The sequence below is a fragment of the Notothenia rossii genome (assembly GCF_949606895.1).
Source record: "Notothenia rossii genome assembly, chromosome: 7".
In the NCBI taxonomy this organism is placed as follows: domain Eukaryota; kingdom Metazoa; phylum Chordata; class Actinopteri; order Perciformes; family Nototheniidae; genus Notothenia; species Notothenia rossii.
In genome coordinates, this window is record NC_136905.1 from 34,377,573 (window position 1) to 34,388,772 (window position 11,200).

The following is an 11,200-nucleotide window of genomic DNA, read 5'->3' on the forward strand; positions in this document are numbered from 1 at the left end:
CAGACAGACAGACAGACAGACAGACAGACAGACAGACAGACTGACTGACTGACTGACTGACTGACTGACTGACTGACTGACTGACTGACTGACTGACTGACTGACTGACTGACTGACTGACTGACTGACTGACTGACTGACTGACTGACTGACTGACTGACTGACTGACTGACTGACTGACTGACTGACTGACTGACTGACTGACTGACTGACTGACTGACTGACTGACTGACTGACTGACTGACTGACTGACTGACTGACTGACTGACTGACTGACTGACTGACTGACTGACTGACTGACTGACTGACTGACTGACTGACTGACTGACTGACTGACTGACTGACTGACTGACTGACTGACTGACTGACTGACTGACTGACTGACTGACTGACTGACTGACTGACTGACTGACTGACTCACTCACTCACTCACTCACTCACTCACTGACTGACTGACTCACTCACTCACTCACTCACTCACTCACTCACTCACTCACTCACTCACTCACTCACTCACTCACTCACTCACTCACTCACTCACTCACTCACTCACTCACTCACTCACTCACTCACTCACTCACTCACTCACTCACTCACTCACACACACACACACACACACACACACACACACACACACACACACACACACACACACACACACACACACACACTCACACACACACACACACACACACACACACACACACACACACACACACACACACACACACACACACACAGACTCCTTCAGCCTATTTTCAGCTGCAGAAACCATTCAACTATTACATTATTCAGCTATTTCAGGACATCAAGGCTATACATGTTGTTGTTTATACCTTTTTTAAAACGTTTTCTTTTAAATATTAAGCTTTTTCTGCATTTCTGTAGCTAAAAGCAGCTACCATGAAGCTAATAACATATTCAGCTTTTTCCGCATTTTCAGCTAAATTAAGCCATAGATGTTCACAGTTTACAGCATTCACACGCATTTTCTGCAGGAAATGCATGTTCTAGTTCATTAATAAAGTAAAAAACATCTTATTGTTATTTATTTCATTTTGTATTTATCTGCATTGCATTTCATATTGAGGTCTTCCAAAAGTAACAAGAAGGAATCACTTACTTTACTTTTGTATTCTGATACTCAGATTCAGTTTCTGATTAGATTTTTTTCACAGGTAATTGAAATGGAATTACAACCCTCCCACGTCGCACCCCCGACTTAATGAAAGGAGTTATTTGTACATATCTGAACATGGTTCATAATATGCTAGGTTTGGGACTGTGAGATTGGGACTGTGAGAGCTCTAGAAACCCTTTAAAGCAGCTTTGAAGAATTGAAAACCCAATCGTCCATGTCGGATAAACACAGCAGCCGCTGCAAAGCTTCAGACTCCTCCATCCTATTGCTTATGCTTCTAAAATGACCCAACCCCATAAGTAGATAGACAATAAAGTGTATTTGTAGTGTTCCAACTCCACAGGCTCATGTTAGGGAGAAGCAAAGGATGCATCCACACCAACATATCAGATCGGGGACACAGGGCAGTGTTAAGACACAGAGTCAGTTCCTAGCAGAGGCAGTGAATGGGGAGGACTCTGAAAGCACAGAGGAGCCACTGTCTCATGGCAGTAAGAAACTTAGAATAATATATACGTTGGACGAGGGCCCACTCTCTAAAATGAGTTTACCCAGGGCAGTTGTATAAACTTCAGAGGGCTCGCAGTGTCTCTTGGTGATGTCAATGTCCCTCTAAGAAGTCTAAATTGAATGGCTGCAATGAACGCAGGGAGATTGGAAACAATAAGTTACGTGAAATTAGATTTCCTCCTCTGATCATGTTCCTCGCTTTCACCTTCAGACAGCAGCTGTTTGTGACTTGGACCAGAGGAGGAGGGGGAGAAAAGTGCTTACGGTACGACATGATTTAATCAAGCTTTGAAATGTTAATAGTTCAACATTTAAATGTGATCCCTCTTCAACATAAGCAGCGCTGGGGAGGGGCATATTGTGATTGGAGGGGTTAGTGTTTATCCTGCGTTGGGGCTCCGCTCTCCGCTTCAGAGAGCTTTTCTCTGGCAATGATGATCCAAAGCAGCTCAAATAAAGGGCTGCACGGTTCAGAAACACAGAGAGTTTCTGTCACCCTAAGTACTTCAGCAGCCAAGCCCCCAAAACAGCCTAGGAAAACATGGCAGCCCCTGCAGGGCCTGAGTCAACAGGCCCCTTCCTCTGGAGCCAGCAGCTGCTTTTCCAATCACACACACACACACACACACACACACACACACACACACACACACACACACACACACACACACACACACACACACACACACACACACACACACACACACAATCAGCATCTGATATATGGGACACTATAAGTCTGTGAATAGTATTCCTGACCTGAAACGATGCTGTTCATTTGATGAGCATCTTTTAAAAGTTGATGAAGGACAGGTACACACCACACTCGGGGGGCAGTGCAGCTATATGAAGACAATAATAGTTTATTAGATACAATATATAGTTAGTGTAAGAATGGTTAATGTTCTTCATCTGATGCATCACAGTTGAGATGATGTGGAGAACATTAAGTGACCCTATTAGGCTTTTAGTGATTTTCTCTTTCCTGTAGTGTGCTCTGGTTTTAGTGCATGTAAATGGTCTCCAAAGGCAAATATCCCTGTAATCCAGAGGGAGTTTCTCTCCCCTCCAGCCTGAAAAAGGCCTCCATTGGACATATGTATTTACTTCCTTAAACAAAATGAAGTCACTATGTATTCACACTTCTATTGGTAAAGCGCTCCAACACATTTTACGATTGGCTAAGGGGCGGGACATCTCTAAGCGATTGAATTGCAGCTGTTGCGTTCACAGGTACGGTTGATTGAAGAGCACAACACAACACAGATAAATAGGTTCATCTCAATGTCCCTCCTCTCTCCTCCCCTCCTCGGGACTTGACCCGGAAATCGATCAAGACACCCCATGTTGAAGGACGTCCCAATCTCTTAAATGCACATGGAGGAGTCGAGGAGGGGGGAGGGATGAGGCTTCCAGAGGAGACGAGAGCGAGGATACACGAGAGTAGACTACGCGGAAGTGTTTTCACTACTCGCGCATCAGAGCTCCGCCCCAAGCTGCACAGCCTCTGCTGTTCTGACTGTTAAAGGAGGATCAGAGGCATGTTTAAAGTGCTTGATCTGAACATGAACATGCATATCTGAAACAAGCTCAAATACCATAAGGAAATCAATCCATACATTATTATTATTTTTATGAATATAATTATAACTTAAAGGTGTGGTAGGGAATTTTGGAGAAACCAGCTTGAGTGCGTTAGAATTTGAAAATACACAGCCGGAAAAAATATGCCACTTCCTTACAGAGCTCCTCCTACAACACATACGAACGCGCACATGACCAATGAGGGCACGAGATAAGTTTGTGCACAGATGGTAGGCTAACAGGCACGTAGGCCATCTAGTGGCCGGCTAAAACGATTGGTCGTGCTTTTTACAGTACTACGACTTCCACAGATGACATGTTTTTATGGATTTTTTGTCAAAGTGTCAAAATTGCTATCGAATGTTGTTCTCTTAACAAATAGCATTCCATGGAATATAACAAAAAGTGTATCTCGAGCCGGTTTCTCAAACTTCAGACCCGGCGGCAGACATACGTCTCTGGGCGGGCATTTGATTTACCAGTGCGGACCCACCCCGAAACTTACATTTCCCGGGAAATCTGAATTATCCACACGGGGGGGCGGGGGAGGCGCTCGTGAATTGTTGTTACGGAAACAGAGTGGTTTTAGGTTGTCATAAGGCTGTTGATGGTCTTATTATATAGGCTATATCCATTGGTTGTTTTTGTGGCACATTTGTAACGCTGTGCCAACTTGGGCAAGCACGCAGGGTGGGTGGAGAGGTGGAGTGAGGTTGAGCGATGGAGAGAAAGGCAGAGAGAGAGAGAGAGAGCGTGTGCAGCGGTCTGCTTGCGCACAGAGCAGGAATTTGTGAGAGAGTCGGCTTGAGAGTCAATTTCTCTACAAATATAATTGATTACCAGCCTCCCTTGTCCCTGGGTGGCTTGCTAGCTCGTTGGTAACATAACTGATGTCTTCTAATGTGCCTGCCTGCATCTGGCGCTGAGTTGCCATATTCCTTTCATGAACCACTTCCTGATATCCATTGTTGCAGATAAATATAAATGATAATAGCCAAACTAACCTAGCAAGAGTAAACTGACAGGCTGCTCTGTGCCGCATCTCACTCAAAAACCCACACGACTCAACCCAGAATTTCATTGCAAAATAAAAAAAATTATATTAAACTAATCTTTCAACATAGTTTAAAACAAAAATAAATATTAGGACAAAGCCCAACAATAAACATAATAATAAAACAATTAAAATGTTGTATTTAGCCCTGATTAAAACAGCGGGCCCAAATCCTGGATGGGCGGGCCCGGCCCCATGGGGCCCGCCCATGATGCCGGGTCTGCCTACCCCACCTTTAAATGAAATGTTATACCTGGAAAAACAAATACAGGACCGAAAATAATACAAAAAACTATAATAAAATAAATGAATGGAAGAGATGGACGAAATAATTTCAATGAGAAGCTAAATCCCAGGTTTGAAGGGATTTATGAGGAGGGAAGCCCAGTGACAGGTGATAAAGGGCGTTGTTTATGGTGAAGCTGGAGTGAACAAGGACATCCCAATTAATACCTGAGGACTCCTCTGTCCTCGCGTCTCTTCCTCGTGTCTCTCGCTCGCGTCTTACGGTACGTCCACACGGCAGCGTCGCGTTGAAGCTTGCCGGTGGGCGTTTCTGGTGCGCCAACAACCAATCACATTAATATCCCGCCCCGGACACACCAGCACGCGTTTTGATTGGCTACCGCTTGTACTGGCATATGATTTGATTGGCTGGCGCTTCCGTCAACACTTGAAACTTGAACTTTTCTCAACTTTCGAAGTGAGCAACGGAGGCAAAGCACCGCGACGGAACCACAATGCAGTTCGGCAAAGCTTGACGTCACCCCATTCAAAGTGAATGGGAAGCGTCCGTCGCGTTGCTCGACCCTGCCGTGTGGACGTACCGTTACGGAGGCGGATCTAAGACGCAAGGAAGGGACGTGAGTGAGGGAAATAATCAATTGAGATGAACTCAATGTTCAAAAAGTTCAGTTTGAATTAAAGTCAGGCACAGGCAGAGCCAAAACCAGGATATCCAGCAATTAGGCAACCAAATCCAATAAAGGGGGGCAGGCAGAATAGGGCTCAGAACCAGGCAATCACTCAAACGGGCAAACAACAAATCCAATCAGGGAGTAAGCCGGAAACTAGAGGTCCAAACCAGGAAGGCAAGGTCAGAACCAGGCAGAACAGAGAACTAAGAAAATACAAACTTAACACTGGAGAGCTTGGCAAAACACACAAGACAATCTGGCAGAGGACAAGTGAGGTGGTATATATACTGTGAAGCTAATGAGGGAATGAGAAGTAGGTGAGAGAGGAAGGCGGGATCTTAGAGACAGGAAGGTTATCGATATGCAAAACCAAAAACAACTATGTTTGTGTGGAACTTTTGACAGCTGCAGCATAAACAGTATGAGACAAATAAAGTGCTTTTTGAACATTAAAGGGTGAAAACATGTCACAGTAGAAGCACCATGTACACATACAGTATGAACCTGAAAATGAGCATAATATGTCCCAAACCTTTGAATCCACCTGCCCATACATCACAACCAGGGTGACACAGCCTCAACCCACACCTTTGAAAAAGAAGGTGTGTTACATTTTAACAGCAAGGAGACCGTACCAATAAAGACAAAAATAAAACAGTACACATTAAAGTGGCAAGCACACATTAGGGAAGTAAGAAGAACATAATTAGACATTCAAAGAAGAAAAGTAGCAGCATTATAACCATTCTGAGGAACAAGTAGAAAGTAAAGAAGTAGCTGCCACATAACAGAAGTAAATAGTATAGTACACAGTATATTGCAGTGTTATTTTACAACATTGTTGTGTTGTGCTAAAACAAGTAGAAGACAGTAATAGCATTTTAGTACATATTGCACAACAGTGGTGGTAGTGTGTGTGTGGTTTCTGCCAGAGGCCGTGTTGATTGTACAGCCTGGACGCTGAAGGAAGGAAGAACCTGACTTTATATTAATCGAAAAATTACAATTTTACACGTCCATGTTTTCAATGTTTATAAAAATGCACCATTACACCTCAATATAAATCCAATGTTTTTTTATCGGTCATAACATTGTTCCTTTGAAAACCCTAAGGCAGGTTGCAAACCAGATTTGGGAATGCTTGTTATTAAAATTGAGTATATAGGTAAAAGGTTTGTGATTGAACCTTATTATTGTTGATGAATATGAACTTGTTTTCTTCACATAATTCCAGGTCTAAAAACAATTATGTTGACCCCTTTTCAGGAAATAAATCCTCCAAATGACAATATAGTAATTTGGAACTTGGGTGTAACAAAAAGGTTCATTTCAGTGGAACAACAACATGTTTTCACATACATAGAGAAAGCAGAGGTACTTTTTTTTATAATTGTTGCCAGAGCGGTATGTAATATCCTGCTTTTGATGTCCTGCCTGCAACCAGTTTGGTTAAAAGTAGTCTTTATACATTTGTTATGATTTAGTTCATGAATCTGAAGTTGTGTCTATACTAAGAAGTGCTTCACAGAAGGTCATTTACCTGTAGGAAAAGCATGATTTTGTGGTTCACTTTTGTTATACTGAGCGGGACAAAAACTCCCTAGCTGTGGGAGAAAAGTTATTCTACTTTGTTAATTAACCGTGGTAATAATCATTGGTAGTTGCGACATTCATGTTTTTCTGTAGTGCGGTTAGAACAGGGTGTTGTGACAGGCAAGGCGGGGTTACCAACGCAAAGAAAACCTATATAAGGTTGTTCCAGTGTAGGAATGCTAGTTTATTTTTGGCCTTTGAGCATACATGGTGATGAAACTGCCACAATGTCAAAAAAGCAATTATAAAATTGATTAAAAATGTGTTTAACCTGTTGAACCCCATCACCCCGGTACCGGGGGTAAAAACGCATCATCTGCAAGCAACAGTGTCTGAGGGCTTCTTAATATTTAATAAACTATGAATGTTTTATATCCATGTAACGGGAAGAAACTCAGCTAACTTATAAATGTATTCATGTTTTGCAAAACATCTTGATACAGGGTACTTATTATATGTTGTACTTTGGATTCCTAAAGCTTTTAGTCTACCTTATCATCATCCAAGGGTAAGTAATCATCATCCAAGGGTAAGTAATCATCATCCAAGGGTAAGTAAAAAATAATATTTGGACAGACACTATAATTTACAGTTTTTTACTATGTTCAATCTGCATTTTCTTTAAAATAAAAAACATCGATATTGAATCTGACTTTTCTAAATCCAACTCACAGGTTTATCATTACTTTGAGAAAAAAGATTATAAATGTTCCCCTTTTAGAAGTGTAGTTATGGTAATTTGTTCTGAAAATGCCATTTTCGAGCCTGAGACCTGAAAAACAGGCTCAGTGCTTAACAGGTTAAACAAGTGTTTGAATGCGTACATTAACAGGTTTATGATATCACTGCCCCGTCTAAGACACAAGTGGATCTGACTTTAAATACATTTGACTCGAGTGTTTCGTCAACTTAATGTGTTGCTTAAAATAATACTTCTGCATACAGTATGTGACACTGTAAGTGTTGCACAGCCAGATACGGCTCAATAAGCTGACTCAGATAAGGAAATATATGATACATTATGATGTGATATGAATGACAATGGGATACATCGACGTCTGCACTCACAGTGCCTCGGACTGTACATAATGTTACTTTGATCCGGTTACTTATGCTGTGGAAGATATTTAAGTAAGCTTTCTTAACGCTAATGTTATAATAGTCAGATTGTTCTGAAGATGGGAAACTTTTTTTTATATGAGAGTGCATTAGTTAGCATGTGTAACTAATGAAACACTTTAAGGACTTTCTTTTTGGTACAGTGGTTAGCAGTGGTTGGCAGTTACAGAGGTGACGTGCTTATATTCATTTAGGATGTAGTACACCCTGTATTGTCTTGAGGATCACTAGTCCAGTGACATCTGCTTTTATTATAGAATCACATATGAAAGGAGTATTCGAAAACTACTTCACTGGAACTACTGTATATGCTATATGAGCACGACATCACAAGACACAAGTCTTTGTGTGTTTTCTTTCAGAAATAGTGTGCCTTACCATGCTTTTACATTATTGTGGGTTTGTGTGTGTTAAACACGTTTGTCCGCACTGTTAAGGTTAATGTGCACATAAAAAGGTGCGCTGCTCTTTAAATGAAGACTTTTCCATGTGTCAGCCAGTCTGAACTTTTTATTTCTTTCAAATAGTTCATTAAACTTGGGGTTCATCAACAACTTTGGTGGGCAGCACGAGAGCAACACAGCTCTCCGTTCACCATTTCTGTTCCACCCTGACCACCCCACTTATGTTGTCTGCAGAAGGACGAGGGGTAGCATTTGTACGCTACGATTCAGTCGCCTTGCAAACTAGGCTAACATTTGTTATTGTATGCAGGTTGCTAACGTTAGTGCTAGCTAGGTTAGCAATTTTCTTTTGTTGTGGCAGGGCTTGTTCTTTTTGACAGCATGTGGTCGACTCCAATGTGGTCTGGCTGATCCAATCACATTTTGATTGCAATGTATTCTAGATCACTTTACACCTGAATCAACATGGTTTTTACAAACCGCAATACCGTTAAAAAATAGGGTTGAGGTTCACTATGGCAAATATTTTGCCTCTGATATTACTTGCCATCACAAATCTTCAAACCAGCTGCATCCGCTTACTGAGAATAAAAAGAGCAAGAAAAATTACTGGAAAGATATCTTGGTTATCTTGAAAAAAGTATAACATTAATGTTAATGTTAAGTGGAGCTGAACTCTTCCATGACACCATTTTTATTTAGAATTGGATTCAAAGGCTTATTTTCAATGTGATATTAAATGAAGACCAATGTCATTTTCATGTTTAAAAACAACTACAAAATATTTAAGCTTTGAGATGTGTCACACTCTGCACCACTCAGAGGAATCATGATACGAAATGACGCTTCACTACAGACCTCGAGGTTTGCACAGTCCTTAGCCAATAAGCTCTTATCATCCACACAATGACTAAAGACCTGATACAGCGATCGTACCTTCAGTCTGTGATCTTTATTGAGGAGGTGTGGTCAGAGAGCAATCTGGAATCCGTCAACACTTCGGCTCACTCGGCCAGGAATTCCTTCTGCAGCACGGCCACTCTGGAGCCACTCCACATGGAAAGTACCGCGCAGTGGAAACTGGGAGCCAAAAAAATCTCAGACTTTGCAGTCCGCAACTCGTCCAGATTAGCATTCCTTCCCCCTGACACATCAGCAGAAGAGCGCATCATCATCTGACCAATAGGGGACGCACTACTGGCATTGGGACCCTGGTGCTGGGGTGAGTTGCCCCTGAAGAGTAGGAATCAAGCAGTGGGCAAATAACTAGTGCTGAAACACGTAATAACTAATACCAAGAGGGACCTCTTCAAATTAAATTCTAAATGAAAAACAAAGAGGTATGTTTGCTGTCAACGAGAACTCGTTTCGTTTTCCTGATTTCACATTCGCTCCATCCATTCCCATTATTGCATCATAAAAGGCCCGGACAGCTAAACAGCATAGGTTCCACTCAGTGAGGGGGCGAGGAGGGAGAAGCGGGGGGGCTGAGGGATGAAGAGGAGGTTTCCACTTCTTCAGTGGGGGGTGTAGTGTGGGAGGGTTGCTACTGGCGGCTCAACAGTAGCATTCTTTCACACGTAGCTGGAAGTAATCAGCTGCGGAGGCTAGAACCAAACTCTGAGCTCCTTCTGTTTGCTTTGGCTCCACCAACGTTCTCTTCCCCTTCCTCCACCTCCTCATGCAAGGGCCCCATTAGAGCCCACCTCCCCATCCTGCCTCTGTATACCTCCCCATCTATCCGTCCACACCAATACACTCCAAGTGATCTCAACATTGTTGCCTAACCATAGTTCAGCTGATTCTCACGTTTCCTTCCTCTCTGCAGGAGGTCATACCGAGAAAATGGAGAGAAAGAACAAACCAGAGTGTAGGTTAGAAGACTTTGCAGATGATTTGTCTGGCGATTATCTTTTCTAGGATCGACTTTTTCCACCCCCGTTTGAAGGAAGAAATAAATAATTCTCCCCCGCACTGTAACACATACATCATTTGTCTCAGAACCTGAACTCATCAGTCATACTACAGGGAAAAAACAGAGGCTATAGCTAAACGCTTCCTTTCTTTTATAACTACTGGAAGCAAGAACACAGGTTATTTGGAGATACATCAGAAAGGCTTGCCTCACTGGGCGGGCCATGTGGGATTGACAGCTGAGTGGCACAGAGACGTGTTAGCTTGCTGTAGCTTACAAGTTAAGGGGGCAATAGTTCTGTATATAATAGTAATAAAGCATCATGGTACTCACATTCAAAGACAAAGCAGCAGCTGTCAAACGAAGGGTTTAGGAATGAGACCTATAACCCGGAAATGAGTTACAGCCTTCGGTTCCTTCGTAACAAAGTCAGCGTGTTTTTGAACATTGTATCCATTAGAATCCTGATATAAGGACTGTGATTGATTAACACTAGCCGATGAGTTTTTCACGGTTTGTTCTACGACATAAAATCATAATACGACAGTGAACACAAAGGTGTGAAGGTATACAAAACTTCCATGTGTATAAAAATGAACTATAAACGTCATCTTTCTGACACTAGTCCACTTTTAGCTAAGTGGTGGTGAGGCACAGCTCAGCTACCGTGATGTGGTTTGATATCCTGACGTTAGCTCTTACTTTTGCTGATTGCATTCTTCTAAAAACTCTTGGTGTTGATATGTGGACCTAATCCTGCTGGACAAAATGTGCTAGGAATCAAAAATGTGTGTTTACCACAGAGTTTATTGTCTGCACTAAAATCCAATGGGAAAATCCCATTGGATTTGTCGAGGGACCCGTTGCTAGATGCTAACTTCCGTGTCGAATTACAAAAAGACGTCATAACTGCACCACTCTATTTTGCTTTTTCAGGTTCCTGACGATTTTCTTAGAACCTGA